This window comes from Thunnus albacares, chromosome 3 (genome assembly GCF_914725855.1).
Source record: "Thunnus albacares chromosome 3, fThuAlb1.1, whole genome shotgun sequence".
Taxonomy (NCBI): domain Eukaryota; kingdom Metazoa; phylum Chordata; class Actinopteri; order Scombriformes; family Scombridae; genus Thunnus; species Thunnus albacares.
In genome coordinates this window covers 2,754,109-2,772,500 of record NC_058108.1, presented here as the reverse complement: position 1 = coordinate 2,772,500, position 18,392 = coordinate 2,754,109, and the positions used below count along the sequence as shown (strand labels likewise).

Sequence of the window (18,392 nt, the reverse complement as noted above, 5' to 3'; positions counted from 1 at the left end):
TCAACACTTCGGCTCCGGTTCAACCCCTCTCTCTCAATCCCCTTCTCCTTCCTTTCCCAACTTTTGTTCACTCACAGGGACTCTGTGAGCTGTTGTTTTATTCGATTTTTTTGTTTTAAAGATGTAGTAGACGAGATCTTCCTCTCCTTTTAACATTTTCCACCCTTCTTCCTTTTATCTTTCATCCCCTATCACTCTTTCCCTCTCTGTCATGTTGATAGTTTATCTTGCGATGATGCCAGAGGATGGAAAAAGCAGCATCACTGAGCTCCACACAAAGCTCTTGAGACGGACAAATCAAATACTATATTTGACTAGAGACCAAATTGCCTATGTACACATATGCAGCATGAAAGGCTAATCTGTTGACAAGCTCATAGTGTCTGCATGTGTTGCTGTGTTTGTTTCTTGATGAAACTGATGAAACGGGGTGATAGCGACTGCTGTTGCAACCACAATTTCAAATGGAATAAAAAAAAAAAACAACGGTTTCCTTCATCAGATGGTATTATTCTTCTTTGAATTATTCATGTGTGATGCAGTGTTTATGAGTGATGCAAACACACACCATATATGAGAACATACAGACACGCTCATCCTCATTCTAGACGAGCTTGACAGACACAAGCCACGGACCTGTTTACCATTCCCGTCGTCTACTGAGGTCTCACAGAAAGCATTTCACTGTTGACTTTCACTGGTTTCTGCTTTCCAGAGCAGACAAGACTCAGAGCTGCAGGGGCTCCTTTCACCACAAAACCACGTCAATGTGTGTTAGTGTGACGGAGCGTTGTGTTGGACTTTGAGACTGGCAAAGATGGAGAGGTTGAGTTGGAAGTGTGTGAGTGTGAGTGTGGGTGTGCTGGTTGGGGGTACATAAGAATTTTGATTTAGTGTGACGTGACCTTTTCACTGGTCTGTGGGACTGACTGTACATACTCGGCTACAGTGTGTTCAAAAAGGTGTGTGCATGAGTGGAATTAAGATGTGGTTTATGCTCATTGAGGGATTTCCTGGAAAGATGAGAAAGCAGAAGGGAAATAACAGCGGTTAGGATGACCTCACTGGGTTGTTCTGTATGCAGCTCATATGGAACGGATGGTTTGGTGTTTAGGCACTTAAGTGTTATTAACTGTCACAAATCTGTTTCCCAGTCACAATTACAACTTGGATGTGGATGTAAATGCTATTTACAAGTCGGAAACTGGTGATCACCACACAAATCAGAGGTGAAGAAGACTCTTTGATGAATATCAGAATATCTTCAATGATCACTTGGATTCACCTTTTTCCAGACTGAGCTCAGGTGGTTTTTAGCTTCATGAGGTCAGATGGTCAAAAGATAAACAAAAACTTCGATTTTGCCAATTTCAAGCTAAAGAACTGGCCAGCAGGTGAATTCAATGAAACATGTTTTCATTATTAATCTTCACCTACTATCGACTACACACAGCTTCTGATACTATAAACTATATGCTGAACATCCTGTGACCAGGATGACAAAGAATCTTCAGAGACAGATTACATCTCTTCTGCTTTGTAAACAGAAAGCGTTAAAAGCTGCAAATAGCCGTTCACAGCTATATATCAGATTGTGTACAAGCAAAAGCAAAAGGTTTGACTTTCAAATGAAAAACCATTAGGCAGATTAGACTGCGCAGCTTTTTGGCAGCCATTAAAGTCAACAAGAAAGTCCCACATTAAGACTAATATCTGGTTGTTCTGTGAAGCTCATCTACAGTAATGTTACAAATATATGTGTTAAGAATCTTAAAAATGTTTTACAGATGTAACTGCAGGTGGAAATCACACGTTGGAAATTATTTGTGCAAATCTTTTTCATTTGTTGACCAAATGTCACACACAGCTACAGATCTCTACAGATTTGTTCAGATATTTTTTTTACACATTCAAACATCTGAACTCGTTTGATCGTATTCTCACAAAATGTTTTCACACAGTCACCGTACATATGACCCTAATTTAAGCCCATACACACACACGCTCACACTCTGAACATGCTTTGTACGGTTTGATTTGTGTGCACATGTATGACATGAAGGTCTCGCCATAGGCAGTAATTCCATGTATCTTCTCTGCCTCTCTATTATCTTTCACTACATCACCTGAAGGCCCGCTATCAATCAACGTCACAATGAAACATGGCTGCATCCCTGAGGGAGGAATAAAGAAACAATGGAAGAGAAAAGAAAAGGACAGTGTCACATTTACTGTCGTACAGTAGCAGCAACGATATCATCAGAAAATCAGACATTAATGGGAATTTTCCTAACGCCATGCTTTCCCTTTTCTTCCACTCGTCATATATTTATTGTACATGAGCACTTGCAGGCTGCATGTTTCAGTTGTGCTTTCTAGAAATGCACTGAGCTGTAAACAGGTTCGTTCTTCTGCCAGCGACTACATGTTTTGGCTCCTGATGTATAAAATATACCACAGGGCAGTTTATACGGTGATTATGTTTAATGCGAAACAAAAAAAGGATTTCTTTATCCTTCAGTTTTGTCACCGCACATTCATCCTGTACGGTACAATACAGATAGTCTCAGAGCTCTCTGGACTCGAGTACGTTCACACTCCAGAAATCAATCTTTTCTGCGACCTCTCAATAATCTTTTTGTCCTTTGTCTCAATTTCCTCTCTCTCCTCCTTTCATGTGCTCACACATTCTTTCTCCTCACGATTCCCGACTTCTTCCTTCTTTCCCTCCTGCCATCTCTCAATCCCTATTCCCCTTGAATCGTATCTAATGGTCTCTAACTCTTTCTCTCTCTGGACCTATAAGTGTTTGTCTCTATAATTCAGCGCTCAGCAAATAAATTAGCATCTGTCAAGGCTATACTCTGTGTTGAGAGATTTGGCAGAAGCTGCTTTCTTTTTTTTTTTTTGGCTTGATGGCACACTTCAGTGCCCTGGCACCGTCACTCATCCCGTTATTTACTCTGACTCACAGGTAATGAAGCAAAGGACTGGTGAAACCATGTGTGAGAGGAAAGACATACCACTGTTGGAGCCAGAATGGACATCTGGCCTTGTGATACTGGGAGGCTGAGTTGCAAACTGGGGATATACAAATGTTTACAGTCGAAATGAACAGCTGGGCTGGGGGCAGTTTAGGTGTATAGTGTATAGTCTGAAGGCTTTTAGCCAATTGCAACAACTGTGTGATGTGTTTTACAGAGCCAAAATAGAAAATGAACTAGAGGAACAACACAGTCGTTGTCTCTAATGTGGTAACATCACTCGATTGCACATATTCCTTTTTTTCAGTTGTTCATATATTATTATTGGAAAAATTTCACCGCATCCCATGAAATCTTTTGCTGCTAGCATACATCTTGTTAGAGTGCGAGCAGCTTCTATGCATCTCCTACAGACGGGATAAACAACAGCATTATGCTGTAACAGCCATTAAATGCTTTTTGCAAAACTTTCAGTCACTGATGGAATTTTAAAGCAGAATGTTTTTTTTGTTTTTTGTTTTTTTTTTTTCCCCAAAATGATTAAATCAGAAAACAGAGGGCGTTGTTTAAATTTTAAGGGAACACATTTGGCAGCAGTTAGCTAATCTCAAAGCGGCACTAAATAATGAAACGCATTATGATTTTATGATAGTGATGATCACTGATACAGTTCTTACCTCTGTGTATTATCCACTTCATTATGACAAAAATGGTTTAAATCCAGTAAAGGTTCTAAATGTTCTGTCTGTTGACTTAAGTTTGATTGAATAACTGTGAACGTTGGTGATTGTTTCTATATGTGCTGTACAGTACTGAGAACATTCATATCAGTTGGATATGTCACCTTAGATTAAGGGCATTTTACAAACCTATAGTTTGTTTGCTCTGGTCCGAATCATTGGATGAATCAGCAAACTTGTTGCATTTTTCCTTTGGTCTGGTTTCTTTTTGTACAGGAAAAAAACAAAAATGCATCAGTAAAAGCCGTGTGAGAACGTTCACTCCGCTCATTGCCAGTCAATGCTTCATTTGTCCCTATTTATTTTAGTGGATACAACTGATTTTAAGCAGAGTATTGATATCCTGATCTATTGCTGGACTTATTTTACCACCTATAGCCAACCTACTGTGAAATCTGAGCCGTACGTAAATTCATTTAACGAGAAATTAAAAATAAATAAAAAGGTATTACATTAGATTTGAAATCTGCAGCTGAAGGGAAGAACAGAATTAAGAAGGGAGGACACCAAACAGAGACAGAGGGGGTGGAGAAAATCATAGAGCAGAAACTAGGCCAGATGACTGAGGCCTTGATAGGTTTGTGTTCAAGTGGACTAAGACAAGAGTGACCTCTGTTTCCAATTGACACTCTGTTGTGTAATCTGCAGATGTTTTGTCATTCTGTGTCTGTCTCACACACACACGTGTGCACACTCAAATCAACACATATATATATACTAAATCTCAGACTAATCTGACAGCCATGTCAGCTTCAAAAAGCCTCTGTTTGCAGCTGAGGCTCTGCCTGCGGTCTCTGCCTAATTGTATTATCTTTCAGCTACCGGAGACACTACTTTGTTTTATTCTGCTGATGCTGACAGAGATGAAATGTTAGTTATTGTGTAGGGAAAATCATAATAAAGTGTGTGCTGTGTTGACAACATTGCTGGCCACTTAAAGGTTATGGTGCACAATAATCATAGTTGGCATTGTAGAAACATGTGTGCACATCACATTCACATCCACACAGAGAGACAATACACAAATCATAACACCATGCATGCAAAGAACATGCTTATTAAATCCCACTGGATGGTTAATCAATTATTTATTAATTCCCCTGTGCTGAGGATGCTGTTCTTTTGAAATATGGATGATAGCTACTAGACAGTGCCAAGTGTATTTGTGTTGCAGTCTGTCTGCGAGTATGAATGTGAAAGTCAATAAATATATAATTGCATTACCAGTTCTTTGTGTGTGGCGTATTTAATAAGATTGTATGCACTGGCATGTTTTCTGCTGTCTCCATTTTTTTGAGCCATTATAATACAAAGTTTGTTTCTCTTAAACCTGAAATCCTTAAATTATTTTTGTTAATCTACATGGTTGAGTTCTGTTAAGACTGAAATGCATTTATGTGCCACCATTCAGTCTCATTAATATTATATATTAGAGGTGGATACTTCTTAAAGAGAGTTTTCAGGTATCTGTACTTTACTTGAGTATTTATTTTTCTGGAAACTTTTTTCTTTTACCCCCTACATTTTAACACAAATATCTGTACTTTCTACTCTTTACATTTTCAAGACAGTTTCGTTACTTTAGGTTTAATCAATTATTTTTTATTTTGCATCATTCCCAACATCAAGACCAATGATGTGCGGTCAGGTTAGGCAGGGTATTCATAATTTGTCCCAGGATTACACATACTCCAGTAAAATTAGTCAGTCTACTAATCATAGGTAATCTATGCCTCTGGGCATCATGAGTGAGCTAACCGGTTAATGTTAGCTTGTTACATGCAGTGATGGCTATTAGGTGGTAAAGGTCAGTAGCTGCCGTGGCTCAGCCGCTACTCAAGTAAGATACTTAACCCCTAATTGCTCATGATGGCTGTACCATCTGTGTGTGAATGATTAGATTTCCTCTGATGGGCAGGTTGGGATGGTAGCATGGTAGCCCCTGTACCCGTTCAGTGTGTGAATGGGTGAATGTGATTCGTAGTGTAAAAGTGCTTTGATTGGTTAAAAGACTAGAAAGGCGCTATACAAGTAGAGTCCATTTACCATTTAGCGTCTATTAAAAGGACATATTGATGCCATGTGGATATCTACAGTTTAAGCCTTTTTTTTGACAGTTAGTTAGTTCAACATAGCTCCCTTCCCCAGCTAGCTGCTAGCACTTAGCACAGATAGCTTAATGGTAGCAGTCAGCATGGATATTTCTTACTTAAAAAGATTTTCAACATTGTCTTATGAAGAAACTTATGAAACTGAGGAATACACCTAACGAGGAGGACTTTTACATCAAAGACAGTGACATCTTTGTCCAGAGGGATAGGTGCATGGACTTCACCTACAAATAAAGTAAGTGCACCCTTTGAATTTCTCTCTTTTTTTCCTTTATGTTGGTGCTTATTGGTGTGCTTTTGCACTTTTTGTAGTAGTGAATATGTTTTTTTTCTACTTATCGGTGTGCTGACATCAAGCTCTTTCTCTCTTTCTCTCTTTTTGTTGGCGTTTCTTGTGTTGTATAAGTCAACAATGTGTGAGCACATTGTAAGCCAGATGTGTCCATTGATTAGTTTGATTGTGCATTAGCTCCACATCTGACTGACTCTGCAGTAGGCCCTAGGCATATTTGTTGATGTACAGCCTAATGTGGACTATATTTTATCTATCCATGTGTAATATGACCTTGGTCTGCTGCATTAATTGAATGTAGACATGTCACATTGATAGGTCACTGCCTACCCAGGCAAAGATTTCTCCGTATGTTACTAATAAAGACAGATTTCAACCTAAATAGATGGGACAATAACACATAGAAAAGATGATCCCTCAGTGTATCCATTGGTGCATATCACACATGACAGACATAACAAGACGAAAACAATGTAAAAGATGTAACGAGATGAAGCTGACAAGAGAGGAAGACTCAACTGCAGAGAAAAGGCGTCTAGTGAAAGTGATGTCTGTGACAGGGAGAACTAGTAGCAACATAGATGAAAGTGAACCAGAACATGGGCACCATCTTCCATATCCTGGTTAAAATCTTTCTGCTTCTGTTCTGAGTTTGTCACACCACAGAAAAATGTGTAATTAACCACCCAGCCAAATTTGAATGATGAGTAGCAAAGTATATAAAATTAGGTTTCAAAACATGGAAAAATAAGTAGTATTCTCCGCTCTGAAATGCTGGAGATGTGTCTGCTGAAGGTGCTGAAAGCATGGCCCAACAGCCCCTGAGTTAACAACGCTAGTACCAAACCCCTGTATAAAAATACACAATTTAAAATGGGCCTTGTTTGTGGGTCTAAGGCAAGCAACACAGATGATATTTTAAAACTAAGGTAACGTTAGTACATTTTATTCGAATGGTTTTAAGCCTGTTTTTCGCTAGCAAAAATTAGCATTAGCATTATCACAGTTAACCATAGACTGTAAATGCACCATGCTAACCAAGCTAGCAGCGTCAGGGTTAGCTCCACCCTCTAGTCCAAATATGGTCACTTCTCATCACTTCTGGCTCCAAAAATCTAAGGTGAGGAAGGTCAAAATGCCAAACTCGAGGCTTCAAAACGTGATGAATATTGAAAAGCCCAAAAGCATGAGCGCTATGACCAATTGTGATATCAAGGCAACTGAGGGTTTACAAGAGTGTAGTTGCATCTGAGAGGAGGATTCTTCACTGGACAATCCTGTACTTTTGAGAGAAATAAATTTTTTAATTTGAGTTTTCTTCACTCAGGTTACTCTAACATTGTTTAATGACCAGAGAGAGGTGATGATTGCTCTAAATGTTTTCTAGATTCAAGGATGGACTTCCAACACTAGATATCATTCATACTTTGGAGCAGCATGCATCTGTATTCAGGGCCTTTCTGTGCTCAAGTGTGGAACAGCTGACATCTGCAACATTGGAGGAAATCTTTGAGGTTCAGCTCAGTGAAAAAGGCAGCACAAGACAAAAGAAAGAAACTAGAGTACTAGGATTCTGGAGAGACTATCTTCTTGACACAGAAGGTTTATTTTAATTATAACAATTGTTCTCATCTTGATATCATCTTGTATTGATGGCAGTTATATTGAAATATGATATTTTATAACTAAACTCAATACTTCTACTTTTTTTTCAGATAAACGAACAGAACTCTTCCTCCAGGACATCCTGATGTTTGCCACTGAATTAAACACTAGGGTTGTGCCTGAATACAAATACATTATTTGGCAAAGAACAAATAGTGGGTTTATGAATATTTGTTTCATAAAAATATTTTTAAAATTATTTGTTTTTGGGAAGAAAAAAAAGCCCATGTCAAATACCAGTGCACGGGTCGGTTGTATTTCTATCTTAGTCTCTCTCCTCTGCTCCACTGTTACATCTATCAGCAGGTCTCAATGAGGGGAGTCACATCCACCTGCTACATGACGCACATTTCCTAATTTAGACATCACTCCCGGAGTTGGGGGTGTTCCCCAGAGATAAAGCTGAGCTACTGACACAGGTGAAGTGCTCCCAAGGGACTCTCCATCACCTGTTGTTCACCTTCTCCTTTCCACAAAAAATAGGCAATAAGTGGAAAGTGCAAAGCAAGAATGGCCTTTGAAGTTCTTCCCTACATGTTACACGCTGTGCTGTCTGTATTATGGGTGTATAAATAGATAGAGGTCCGTCTGCAATGAGGTGATGAGTAAAGTTTTAGCTCAGTAGTCAGCACAGTGGTCTATGATCTGGGAGACTCCAGTTCGAGTTCACTTTAATTTTCTAAAATTAAAAGCGTAATAAAAACAAAAACAAGATTTTTAAGCCTCTTTCCACTTTTATTCGAATACAAATACAGATACAAATACTGATTTTTCAGTAGACGTCTCACTTCCCAGTCAGCAGAACCTGTACAAAGACAGCTGAAATACTGATGTCCAAGACTTATGACCAGTTTAAAAACTACATGGACTTTGGAATACAAAACCTGGTTACCTCTGGATACCTCACCTGGTTTTGGATTTTAAAGACAGTATCAGAAAACACAAACTGTGACCTTGGAGTACAATATGCACATCAATTCAATTTTACATTTACATGTTGTTTTCAGTCAACTGGCACGCTGTAATTCTGGGCCTGTGGGAAGAATATATTTATATTGTTGTTCATCTATAAGCAGGAAGTTGTGCTGAAGTTAAGTTCATCCTGTGTAATGTTCTGGTGAGAAGTGTTGGGAGAATCAACATGTTCTAATGATGTACTGTACTTGAAATTTTGCTTTGCAATTTCTGTAACTTAAGTTTGTAAATAGAAATAATTAGAGTAATGGCTGACATGAGGTGAATAGATTATGACAGAATCTTCATTTTTAGAGAAAACTGTATTTTCATTGAAAGCTTCTCAACAGGCATCTGAATTTAATTGCATTTTTCATCTGATGAAAGTTAATTTTAATTGGTAGAAACAAACCTGTGAGTTGTACATGACATCTGGTTTACCAGATGGACAATGTGACTGGTTAGCAGGTCTGATGGTATGCATGTTACACTTGATTCCCTGCATTCATCAAGGTACCTCTGTAGCACACCCATGAACATGAACTGCACTAGGCATGTGTGCTCACGACCACCATTGAAGAGATGTCTTTCCCTCAGGTCATTCATGACGTCCATCCAGAATTGAGACCTGAACACACAGACTCAAATTAGAGCTGTTTTAGATGAAACATTTCCATGTAATGGGATTCAAAATTAACATTATAATGATCATCATCAAACAGTAAACCTGAAATACCACAAAAAGTATTTACTGGATAAAAGGGGTCCATCTGTGTTTTAACTACTGATTTTGATCATTTCAGTGGAAAGGAAATCAACACTAGATGTACCACCGTATCTGCACATTTCAGAGGAGGAAAAGGCTACAATCTCAGTGTCCAAAAATGAACTGAGTGAACAAGGATAAGATAACTTGTAATGGTATTTACTGAGATCACCTGTGGAGTTTACTCATTCCCACCTCTGTGTGGGTTGGCATGTTCTATTGTCTGTTTAATGGTCATTTACACAGAAATGTCATGTTAACCAGCAGAGATCTAATTTTGAACTTTAAATGCTGAGCCTTTAACTCCTCCAGATTCTGATTATTCCAGAATTAAATAACAATAATTCTTTGTCTTGCACGAAGTTTAATTCCTAAAGGATCAAGCTCTCCCATTAAAGCCATGACATCATCCCTTCTCACTGTCGGAGATGTCTGCCACATGGAACAGTAGCCACAATGCTGGCCCAGTCCCTTCAGCTCTTCTTGTATGGCAGCACGTAGAGTAGCAAGAGGAGAGTAATTTTTTTTTGCCTGGACAATGAGAAGCTTTTCAATTTACTCTTTAGAGAGTGAAGGCTCATTTTAACATTGTGAGTCGTTGCCAGGAAATCCAACATTTCATTGTAGCTGTAGCCATCATGGAAGTACTTTTGAATCAGATACTCTTTTGTGGGGCTGTCTGATGCTTACCCTGACAAACATAAAGGGAGTAAAAGATAAAGGACAGGCTCCAGCACATCATCCGGTCTGCAGAAAAGACCTTCAGCTGCCGTCTGCCATCTCTTCAGGACCTGTACGCCTCGAGGACCAGGAGGCCTGCGGGAAAGATTATGGCAGGCCCCTCCCACCCTGGACACCATCTGCTTGAACCTCTTCCCTGTGGTAAAAGGTTGAGGTCTATCAAGACCAAAACCTCACGCGATAAGAATAGTTCCTGCCCCTCTGGCAGTGGGACTCATAAACACTCTCCCTGCCCCCCACTGACTCAAAATCTGAATCTGTTTCATTATTTTATTCTATGAACCGAGAACAAAAATAAAATTATTATATAATATGAGCTGTTAAAAATCTGTGATAAATTAGTCTACAGTCTATGACCTCTGTATTTTACCTCCACGTATTTTACATAAACAAACGTTCAGAAAAGTAGGCCTTCATACTGTTAACGATTGTATCTACCCACTAATTAGTATTCCTAACAGTGTGGTGTGTTGAACTATTTTCTGCAAATAAACACAAATACATACAATCAAGTCGACTTACTGTTATCTTCAGCTTCTGCCAAAAACTGCACATTTTTGCCACATGAGCCATAAAACACGTGACCAGTCCCCAGATCTTAGACACAGGAAGGACAAAACATGGCAGCCTGGAAAAGTAGACACTGATATGGTGAATCCATTTAGTCAAGTCGATCAAAAATGACATAAATAGCAATCATCACTAAATAAAGAGAAAGTTTCTGCTGCTCTTCTGTATATGGATGTTTGTTTTACTCTGTCACCTCTCTCTGCTCTTTATTTCTCCTTGAGCATGTCTAATGCTCTCTTCACTTCTCCCCTTCACCTTCCTATTCTGTCTTAATGTCCTTTCTCTGCTTTCTGTCATTTCCTGTGTCCCTCTTCTTCACATTTTTCTTCACCCCTTTTCTCTTTCCTCGTCATCTCCCTGTGCTCTTTGTTATTTACCTGCGCTCGATTTGTCATTTCCTCTCTGCTTCTCTTTTTTTGGCCCTCTGCACCTCTCCCTTTTACATTTCTATTTACATACTGTCTCTGCTCTCCTTTTCACTTCCAGTCGTCCTCTCTACACCTTCCTCTTACGCAATGTTCCCTCGCTGATCAATAAAGTATCCTATCATATGTGGAGACGGACGATGTGGAGGAGAGAAAACTAAATGCAATCAAAGCACTTGGGTCTCCCGGAAAGTAGTTAGCTACCACTACCGATAACGTTAGAGTTAAATGCAAGATCTGGCAACGTTGTCGCTAGCACGCAAACGCTAGCTACATAAATCTATTGCTGTTTTATAATATTGTAAAAGACTAAGGCCAAATGTAAAAAAGAATACGTACCTTTTTACGTCACTTCTTAGTGCTTAGGTCTTCCTCTTAGTGCTCCCCCTAGAGGCCTGGAGAGGTTCTGTTGTGTTGACTGGATATGCAGCGTTTTTCTGTTGCGTTTTTGGGTTTGTGTGTTTTTGATTTTGCATCATTTGTTTTGGCTTCCTGCAGCATCGTTTACCGTCGTCGTATTTGTTTTGGATTTTCATATGTGATTTTGAATTGGCATCGTCTCTGAGGCTGCAGCACATTTCTCCTGATGGAAATGTTTTGGGCTGTGCATGTGCATATTGTCACTCCCAGAGAAAGCAGGTGAATCACATGGAGAGGTACAAAAACCTCAATTCATCTGCTATGAAAAGGAGATCTACTTCAGAGGAAGGCCCTTCATCCAAGCAACTTAAATTGTGAGAAACCAAGAGAGTGTCACATAAGTGATCACGCTATAACTTTGTCATTCAAGGTCTGCACCCTCTCAGTATTGTCGGACAGTAGGGTTTTAAAACTCTTGTGCATCACCTACAGGCAAATGTGGTTATAATGTCTCGTGGTATGGTGAAAAACAAAGTTGAGAAAGCAACACTGGAAATGAAGAATAATCGAAAGGCTGCCGTGAGTTCATTGTTACCTCTACTGATTGCTAGACAGACTGAATCTCAATCTGAGAGATGCTCTGCTGCTCTAGCATGCAAACAACTCAAAGGATCACATCCCTTTTCTGCACTCACTTATGCTCTGAATGATGTACATACATAGTACACCACCCGTAAGAAGATTGCATGCACTACGACTGATAATGGCTCCAATTTCATACAAGCATTTCGAGTCTATGGTGAGCTGGATGTAAACAATAATAAAAGAACCACTTGAAGGGAAAAGGCCAAGTCAAACAGGAAAAAGATAGAACAGTGAAGAAGAAGAAGAAGAAGAAGAAGAGGGGGAAAACATTGTGGGTGTTGAGTTTGTTGAAGCTGGAACCATGTTGGACGAAGATGATGGCCTGGAATACCAAAAGCACCATTGCTGTGCCTGCCACATTCTCTACCTGCTTGATGTCTCAGAAGCAAATGCCAATACAGTCTATAAGAGGCTCTCTCATTCAGTGTTTTAAAAGTGCTGGACTCTGGAAAGAGAGCGGTAGATCCACCACAGCTGCAGAGATAACAGAAAATAAATGCAAACGCCAGCTCTTGAGGCCAAATGAGACGAGGTGGAATTATCTTTTTCTGTCTGGTGGAGAGGATTGTGAGGAAAATGAGAGAACAAGGAGAAGACATGCTGGACAAGTGACGAAGGCATCCTATAACTTGGTAAGTGTTGTACAGTTTCTTTATGCTTGACATTTACTGAAGATAATGGAGGAGATTTTGGCATTTGAAGTATCCATAACATACTGAGCAATTGTTTTTCAAAGTCACATTCACCTGTGCAAACAACATTACAATCCTACACTAATCCTCATGTGTTGTGTATCAAAAATAATTTTACAAAACAGCTTAGCATTAAAATATTGTAATCTAATTCCATGATCTATTTTTTTTAATCTAAGTTACAAAGGTGATGTTTATGGGAAATGGAGAAACTGCTGAAAAGCTTCTTTGGTTTTGTATTCCATAGGCGACTACATCAAAAGCCATCTGAAGGAGCAACCCGTGGTGCATTCAGGTGACACTTCTAACTAACCTAAGAACATCAAGCAACTAGAGTCCTACCTGACCTACCCAGCTGATACCATGGATGTCCTGAATTCTTTCCCAGCAGTGTGCAATTTGTCTCTGAAGCTCAACTCACCGCTACCTGCCTCAGCTGATTGTGAGCACTGCAGGACTGATTTTTAGACCCAAAAGGGCAAACCTTGATTCAAAGAACTTTGAGAACCAGCTTCTGCTAAGACTGAACAAAAGATTTTGGCAGTCCTGTAGAGATGAGGGAATTTCTAACAAAAGAGTTTAATTAGACCTAAAGTTCTGCTGCTGACATTGAAAACTGATTTGCACATTGGAGCGAAGTTACTGTTCATTATTTTCTGTATATTGTTTTTTATTTTATTTGAATTTAGAATGGTTTAGTTTGATAGTCTTCAAATAATATTAATATGACTTGAGATTCAGTTCGCTTTGTACAGAAACAGCTGGTAGAAATGTCCAGAGGGCATTTCAGACCTGTACTTTTTCACTATTACTTGAGTAAAGAAGTTGAATCAATACTTCTACTTTTACACATTTACATCTTATTTTACACAAGTATCTGTACTTCTCCTTGAGTAAAGAATGTGTGTACTTTTGCCACCTCTGCTATATATAGCAGCTTGCTGTCTTTATAACGACGCCATAAAGTCTCTTTGAAGAGGGTCCATCAGACACATTAAATGTAGCCTAAGTGTGAAATTACCTTTATATCACTAAATCTTTTTAAGAGTGCCATTTCAACACTTTAACAAGACAAAGGATCAAAATCAGTACCTGGTTGGTTGAGAACATTTTCATTTACCTAGCAACAAAGTTCTTGACACACAAATCTTTTTTTTGCTGACCTCCAGCGGTTTAATTCCTCCCCTTACTACAGTGATGTAGATATGTACTCCTGGGTGTGTCAGTACACTGTGACATCACTTCCGGGTGCGATAAGAGGTTCAACGCAGTGAAACACTGCTTTTCAGCCTGGTATTAAATCACTCTTTAAAAGACATAGTTAAGAGAAGTAGTTCATTATCCTATTTTCTTGTATCTATTTGTTTATTTTTTGATAAATCCATCAGCACTCTGTCAGTGGTTTGGCTTTGTTACGAAAGTTGTGATGTTGGATTTAACATAAAAACTGTGCACTGGAAAAGTGTCAGAACACCAGCGGATATATTGGCACTGAGCAGAGGCTACTTGTTCCTTCCACACCACACCTTTGTCCAACAAATGATGATATGCGGTCACTTAGACACGTACAACACAGCTTAACCTCGACAAATTTTGCCTGGTTGCTGACATCAACGACACTGATAGCTCTGGTAACGATGGTATGGTATTGATTTGTTCAGCTGCAGACAGCTGACATTTAGTTTAAAGGTAGAGGCAGTAGTCCGCCTTCTGCCAGCATGTTTTTCCATTGGGGAAATATGATATAAGATCTAATTGAGGGAAACACATGATATGGTCAAAGATATGAGTGTGAATATGAGTGTGAAGCACTTCTAGACAATTGGATACTGCAGTTTGTGTTACATGGCAGATGGCAGCAGAGATAGAACAATCATATACATTTATAATGTAAGAGGCACTTTGTGGTGAAAAGGTAGTGAGAGGCACTTGTGTATATTGATATGTACAGGAATATAACTACGGACATCATGGACTGGGGGTGCGTTACACATAAACAGATTCATAATTTAGTCGGGCAAAGCAATCTCATGGGATCACAGAAGAGGATTCTTTAACCGTTCTACAGCTGGGTGCATTTAAATGTAGATGTAAAATACATTTAATTGCCGTGAACATTTTTTTTCTAGATGTGAATGTAGCATGGATTTTATTTGCACAAAGCTTGCTGAGGGGCTCGAGGCAATCTTCTCCATCGACTTGCTAAACTGTCTGAGCTCAGCTGCTTCTAAAGCCTGTGGGTATAGTTAGCTCTGTGCATGCGTGTGTGTGAGAGAGAGAAAGAAAGATGGAGGTTGTTGTATATACAGGACATATGTGATGTACTATATATGTCTGGAAATGTTAGAACACTGGTTTGTGTGTGTAAACAATCTACAGCATGAACTACAGGTTTATATGTATCCCCAGATTCTCCACCTCACAGGATGCTGAGTCGGACACATTTCATTCTTCACACAGCAACAGAGACTGACGTCGCCTTGAGTGAGTCCATTAAGGAAATGAGAGTGATCAATCAAAATGGATTAATCCAACTTGATCTCCAAAAGGCAGATAAAGAAATTTAAATCTGGACCAGCACACCCACATGTTGGCATGCATTCTCACATACATACATACACACACATTTAGACACGTACTTAAAGCCAAATACTCTAACATACAGAAGCAAGACTAAGTGATTTTGAGGCTGCTAATATTTGCCAAAAGCTGTTATTAATAGCTGTATAACACAGTGGGTGTTTCATGCTTTAACTCTGTGACTGTATCTGAACTTGTGTTTCAACTGAGCAGTAATCCTGTTCAGAGTATGTATGTATGTACTTGTAAATCCCAGGAAAGTGACTGTACTCCACCACATCGATTGTAAGGTGAGTGCTTCTGACAGAAAGAAAAACGGTTGCGTTTGTTAAAGCCGTTTTCATTCAAATGCAACGCATTCCTCAGCAGACAAATCTATTGAATGTTACATGACAGAAACAAAGAATGAGAGATTTGGGAAAACCTTTTTAGAAATTGCTTTTTCTGTTGTGCTTCAGCACGTCTTTTATTTACAGAGAAACGGATGGGCCCTATCATACCAGCTGACAGGTAATGCCATTTAAACTTTCCCAGGGAGAAGAAGAGCCCAAGGCTTGGCAGTATAGCAGAAAGCTGCTAAACAGATGCTTGAGTGGAAGAAAGCCATCAGCATGTACATGTGAGTAATGCACAGAGGTGCTTGTTACAGGTACTGTTCAATATGTGGCCATGACAAAGGATGGAGTTTTACTGAATGCTGCATGAAACCTCACATATGTTGCTATTGAAGCCGTGCATTCAGGCTCTAGACAACAGGGGGCCCTGGCAAAGATTTCTTCGGGGGCCTTCCTTATTTGCCAGGAGCCGAGAACTATGAAATAAAACTATATGTATATACTTTAACTATATATAAAACTATTATTTGTTTTATTTAACTTTAATCAGTTTCATAGGCTGCTTTCACAAACCTTCACAAAGCTAAAACTATTTATTTAGTTTCACATTAGCTTCTAATTAGTCTCATATAATCTCAAGGTAAATAGCTAACAAGCTAGTTAGCTTGCTAGATAGCATTAAAGTTCTTGCCAACTCCTAAAACATTAGCTAGGCTACATGTTACATAACATCATGTGTCTTTGCTATCTAACTTTTTGGCTTACCATTTACTATCATCATCATTTATTATTATCTGCTCCACTTACCACTGTCCTGCTTTCTTTTCTCTTCCTCATCTTTCTTTTTATTTCTTTTTTTCCCACTCCCATGCTGGGGGCCCCAGGCAGTTGCCTGCCTTGCCTGTTCATAAAATTCACCTCTGCCCAGCAACTTTCTTTATTAAAAAAAAAAAAAAAAAAAAAAAAAAGGATTTACAGGGCCCTACGCTATTGCATATTCAGCCTATAGGGTGGGCCGGTGCTGTATGTGATGTATGCATTAATTACTGTCTTCTAATCAAGAGCATTGGTACCTTATTATCAAGAAGATTACACACATAAATAAAAACACTGCTTATTAAAAGTTCAGTTAGTGAAAAACTGGGGGATAATGCTTTCTTACCATTTCATTAAAGAAATACCCTCCGTGTGGCATTAAGTACTATGAAGATGTCCTAATAACTACACATCATAGGGCTAAAAACAGATAATACCGATGCTGATGGTGCCATGATTATCGCTTCCTCATGATTATCAGAAGCACAGGAGGGCTTGATGTATATGTGTGTGTGTGAGTTGTGAGGCAGATAGAGAGAGAGAAGCGAAGGGGAGAAAAGAGAGACGCAGAAAGGTTGACTGTAATTTCAACCGACTGCATGAGATCAGCATCAAAAGAGTGTTTATGCGTTTGTGTTCCAGACGAACATACACATTTAGCTTTGTGCCCAAGTAGGTATCCACCATTGGTAAAAATGAAAACATCTCAGCTGCCCTAAACTGAGCTTCATCCTCCTCTTCTAAACTATCAGCAACCATCACACACACACACACACACACACACACACACACACACACACAGAGGAAACACACCCCTATAGTAGGACAAATCCAGCCGTCTAGAGCTTCCAAAGTCTGAGTGAAGTCCTGATTCATCTTTCTCCTTCAAGTATTTCTACTGTTGTTGGATTGATTCTCTGATTCTCTGCCGTTACCTGTCAGCATGAGCTGTTGTGTGTGTTCATCGTGCAGGGGGAGGAAGGGTGGGGCACAACGGCAGTAGACAAAAACATTTAAGAAGCGGTCTCGAGTGTGTGAGTATTGTTTAGAGAAAAAGAGATGGAGGAAGTATATCTATCCATCTTGTCTTGCGATCATCATTGAATCATTTTCATTAGTCATTTGGTTTGATTCTTGAAGACATCCTGAGGCTCTACCTATGGAAATAGATTTATTTTGATCATATTTACGTCTGTACATCAACAAACTCCAATCACTTAAATCTGAGAAAGAGAACTTCATCCCAAACACTATATCAGGCAAAACATTAAATAAATAAATAATAAAAGCTTCCAAACTGAAATGGCAGTGAAGACAGTAATACTCAGCACTGTAGACTAATGATGTTAATCACAATCATTATTAAAGTGGAAATGACATCATGTCTAACACCAAGACTCAGATATTTTTCAGTTTACAGCTAAAGAACGAATGAAGTCAGAAAGTTGCTTTTCCAGTTAACATGCAATGTTTGATTCTTTCAAGTAAATATGTGTCTTAGCTGAACTGAAAACTATTGATCTGACATGAAGTTCATTACTGTAACTTATAGAGCTGGTGAATTAAAAACTCATGCAGATAATTCTTCTTAATTAACCACATCTTTCCAATCAGTTAGCAACAGCTTTACCGCTTATGTTCAAACTTCCAAAACTACTTTTTGCATCGCTGACCAACATCACATTTACTGACTTCAAAGTAGAAAGAGATGTAGAG

General features: G+C 39.1%; 1 protein-coding gene and 1 long non-coding RNA gene across 7 annotated transcripts in view; both read right to left on the bottom strand.

Annotated features, from left to right (window-relative positions):
* Positions 1-18,392, bottom strand: part of LOC122978785 (alpha-1,6-mannosylglycoprotein 6-beta-N-acetylglucosaminyltransferase B-like) — a 121,762-nt gene that overhangs the window by 88,611 nt on the left and 14,759 nt on the right. The window lies entirely within an intron of this gene.
* Positions 8,544-11,667, bottom strand: LOC122978786. Its single transcript, XR_006402739.1, has 3 exons — positions 11,588-11,667; positions 10,203-10,881; positions 8,544-9,374 (listed from the first exon to the last, which is right to left on the bottom strand). It is a non-coding gene; the product is annotated as an uncharacterized LOC122978786 (long non-coding RNA).